We start from the raw sequence: 5,000 nt of genomic DNA on the forward strand, positions 1-5,000 counted from the left end.
AAGATGACCGTCTCGGTTTGACCACAGGTGTCCTGCGCACCAACAGACTGTGTTAGCCCACCGAGCTAAAGCCTAGGCACTTAGTAAGGAAGCTATCACGTCTAAGGTTAAAGGTCACTCGTCACACGACCAAGGTTGCACCAAGTCCCAACCACCTCATTGACACCACTTCTTAATGTGTCTGTTTTTCACATTTTCAACCACAGTCTCTAATTCCACAGCATCCTTCTTTGGTAACTCAACTTCTTTCCTTTAGTGGTTTTCACACGAGCTGGTTACCCCCCCCCCCCATCCCCCCGTCGTTGTCCCTCCCCATCCCCCATCCCCGTCAACTTGCACTCACAGATAACCCCCCCCCCCGTCCTCGTCCCTCCCCATCCCCCTTCCCCGTCAACCTACACTCACTGTTAACACCCTTTGTGTCATGTGGGAGCCCCAAAGTGTCCCTTTTCTCTCTCATCAATCTTTTTCCCAACTTCCTGGGCCAGTATCTTCAAGTAACACGTGTTGTTCTGTGATAGGCCAGGGCCAGGGTGCTGTGGTCGGCTAGCCCCTAAACCACAACGCCAGCATAACGTCACAACATCTCCAGCTTACGCCAGGTTGGATCAGTCATCATCCGGTCTCAGACACACAGACTCCCCGCTGAGTGTCAGGAACAGTTGGTCTATAAGTCACCTTCTCACTGCAGTGAAGCCTCATCACTGATAGCTGTGTTGTACATACATGTTGATAGCTGTGTTGTACATACATGTCGATAGCTGTGTTGTACATACATGTCGATAGCTGTGTTGTAGATACATGTTGATAGCTGTGTTGTAGATACATGTTGATAGCTGTGTTGTAGATACATGTTGATAGCTGTGTTGTAGATACATGTCGATTGCTGTGTTGTAGATACATGTTGAAAGCTCAAAGCCTTACATGGGCTTGCTCCTACCTATCTCTCTGATTTGGTCCTGCCGTACATACCTACACGTACGCTACGGTCACAAGACGCAGGCCTCCTAATTGTCCCTAGAATTTCTAAGCAAACAGCTGGAGGCAGGGCTTTCTCCTATAGAGCTCCATTTTTATGGAATGGTCTGCCTACCCATGTGAGAGACGCAGACTCGGTCTCAACCTTTAATTCTTTATTGAAGACTCATCTCTTCAGTAGGTCCTATGATTGAGTGTAGTCTGGCCCAGGAGTGTGAAGGTGAACGGAAAGGCTCTGGTGCAACGAACCGCCCTAGTTGTTTCTGCCTGGCCGGTTCCCCTCTTTCCACTGGGATTCTCTGCCTCTAACCCTATTACAGGGGCTGAGTCACTGGCTTACTGGTGCTCTCTCATACCGTCCCTAGGAGGGGTGCGTCACCTGAGTGGGTTGAGTCACTGATGTGATCTTCCTGCCGTGGCGGAGATCTTTGTGGGCTATACTCGGCCTTGTCTCAGGATGGTAAGTTGGTGGTTGAAGATATCCCTCTAGTGGTGTGGGGGCTGTGCTTTGGCAAAGTGGGTGGGGTTATATCCTGCCTGTTTGGCCCTGTCCGGGGGTATCATCGGATGGGGCCACAGTGTCTCCTGACCCCTCCTGTCTCAGCCTTCAGTATTTATGCTGCAGTAGTTTATGTGTCGGGGGGCTAGGGTCAGTCTGTTATATCTGGAGTACTTGTCTTATCTGGTGTCCTGTGTGAATTTAAGTATGCTCTCTCTAATTCTCTCTTCCTTTCTCTCTCTCGGAGGACCTGAGCCCTACGACCATGCCTCTGGACTAACTGGCATGATGACTCCTTGCTGTCCCCAGTCCACCTGGCCGTGCTGCTGCTCCAGTTTCAACTGTTCTGCCTGCGGCTATGGAACCCTGACCTGTTCACCGGACGTGCTACCTGTCCCAGACCTGCTGTTTTCAACTCTCTAGAGACAGCAGGAGCGGTAGAGATACTCTGAATGATCGGCTATGAAAAGCCAACTGACATCTACTCCTGAGGTGCTGACTTGCTGCACCCTCGACAACTACTATGATTATTATTATTTGACCATGCTGGTAATTTATGAACATTTGAACATCTTGGCCATGTTCTGTTATAATCTCCACCCGGCACAGACAGAACAGGACTGGCCACCCCTCATAGCCTGGTTCCTCTCTAGGTTTCTTCCTAAGTTTTGGCCTTTCTAGGGAGTTTTTCCTAGCTACCGTGCTTCTACACCTGCATTGCTTGCTGTTTGGGGTTTTAGGCTGGGTTTCTGTACAGCACTTTGAGATATCAGCTGATGTACGAAGGGCTATATAAATACATTGTATTTGATTTGATAGCTGTGTTGTAGATACATGTTGATAGCTGTGTTGTAGATACATGTTGATAGCTGTGTTGTAGATACATGTTGACCATGTTGATAGCTGTGTTGTACATACATGTTGATAGCTGTGTTGTAGATACATGTTGATAGCTGTGTTGTAGATACATGTTGACAGCTGTGTTGTAGATACATGTTGATAGCTGTGTTGTACATACATGTTGACCATGTTGATAGCTGTGTTGTACATACATGTTGATAGCTGTGTTGTAGATACATGTTGATAGCTGTGTTGTAGATACATGTTGACAGCTGTGTTGTAGATACATGTTGATAGCTGTGTTGTAGATACATGTTGACCATGTTGATAGCTGTGTTGTACATACATGTTGATAGCTGTGTTGTAGATACATGTTGATAGCTGTGTTGTAGATACATGTTGATAGCTGTGTTGTACATACATGTTGATAGCTGTGTTGTAGATACATGTTGATAGCTGTGTTGTAGATACATGTTGATAGCTGTGTTGTAGATACATGTTGACCCTGTTGACCCTGATACATGTTGACCCTGTTGACCCTGATACATGTTGACCCCGTTGACCCCATTGACCCTGTTGACCCTGTTGACCCTGATACATGTTGACCCTGATACATGTTGACCCTGTTGACCCTGATACATGTTGACCATGTTGACCCTGTTGACCCTGATACATGTTGACCCTGTTGACCCTGATACATGTTGACCATGTTGACCCTGTTGACCCTGATACATGTCGACCCTGTTGACCCTGATACATGTTGACCCTGTTGACCCTGTTACATGTTGACCCTGATACATGTTGACCCCGTTGACCCTGTTGACCCTGATACATGTTGACCCTGATACATGTTGACCCTGTTGACCCTGATACATGTTGACCCTGATACATGTTGACCCTGTTGACCCTGATACATGTTGACCCTGTTGACCCTGATACCTGTCGACCCTGTTGACCCTGATACATGTTGACCCTGTTGACCCTGATACATGTTGACCCTGTTGACCCTGATACATGTTGACCCTGTTGACCCTGATACATGTTGACCCTGTTACATGTTGACCCTGTTGACCCTGTTACATGTTGACCCTGTTGACCCTGTTGACCCTGATACATGTTGACCATGTTGACCCTGTTGACCCTGATACATGTTGACCCTGTTGACCCTGATACATGTTGACCCTGTTGACCCTGATACATGTTGACCATGTTGACCCTGTTACATGTTGACCCTGTTGACCCTGTTACATGTTGACCCTGTTGACCCTGTTGACCCTGATACATGTTGACCATGTTGACCCTGTTGACCCTGATACATGTTGACCCTGTTGACCCTGATACATGTTGACCCTGTTGACCCTGATACATGTTGACCCTGTTGACCCTGTTGACCCTGATACATGTTGACCCTGTTGACCCTGTTACATGTTGACCCTGATACATGTTGACCCTGTTGACCCTGTTACATGTTGACCCTGATACATGTTGACCCTGTTGACCCTGTTACATGTTGACCCTGATACATGTTGACCCTGTTGACCCTGATACATGTTGACCCTGTTGACCCTGATACATGTTGACCCTGTTGACCCTGTTGACCCTGATACATGTTGACCCTGTTGACCCTGTTACATGTTGACCCTGTTGACCCTGTTACATGTTGACCCTGTTGACCCTGTTGACCCTGATACATGTTGACCCTGTTGACCCTGATACATGTTGACCATGTTGACCCTGTTGACCCCGTTTTGCTTTTAAACGTTTTTTTAAAGATGATGAACTTGATTTTCCCGTGGGATCGTTGTTGTTGTTGTTGTTGTTGTTGTTGTTGACGTCAACAGTTGCATTAGTCTTCCACAGTGGACCACAGAAAAGCACCACTAGACCAACACAGTGGACCACAGAAAAGCACCACTAGACCAACACAGTGGACCACAGAAAAGCACCACTAGACCAACACAGTGGACCATGCCAAGTAGAGGAAGGGGAGGAATCAACCAGCTGTTATGGTATTGGATGGCTTAGGCCTTCTCCAACCACCGCCCCAGACAGACTATGATATGCTCTCATGATTGCTTGGTAGCCCCTGGTTTCTAATAATATAGCAGTGTATGAACATTAAACGATCATTAAGCAACTGTCTTCTCTACAAAATATGAACCATTTTTATCAAAAGTAAAACTGAACAAAAATATAAATGCAAGTTCAAATAAGGAAATCAGTCGATTTAAATAAATTCATTAGACCCTAATCTATGGATTTGACATGACTGGGCAGGTGCGCAGCCATTGGTGGGCATGGGAGGGTATAGGCACACCCACTGGGGAGCCAGGCTCAGCCAATCAGAGTTTTCCCCCACAAAAGGGCTTTATTACAGACAGAAATACTCCTCAGTTTCATCAGCTGTCTGGTTGGCTGGTGTCAGACGATCCCGCAGGTGAAGAAGCCGGATGTGGAGGTCCTGGGTTGTCATGGTTACACGTGGTCTGTGGTTGTGAGGCCAGTTGGACGTACTGGCAAATTCTCCAAAACGACGTTGGAGGCGGCTTATGGTAGAGATATGGACATTCAATTATCTGGCACCAGCTCTGGTGGACATTTCTGCCAATTGCACCATCCCTCAAAACTTGAGACATCTGTGGCGTTGTGTTATGTGTCAAAACTGCACATTTTAGAGTGGCCT

Source organism: Oncorhynchus mykiss, chromosome 24 (assembly GCF_057628025.1).
Source record: "Oncorhynchus mykiss isolate SJ-2025 chromosome 24, ASM5762802v1, whole genome shotgun sequence".
NCBI lineage: Eukaryota > Metazoa > Chordata > Actinopteri > Salmoniformes > Salmonidae > Oncorhynchus > Oncorhynchus mykiss.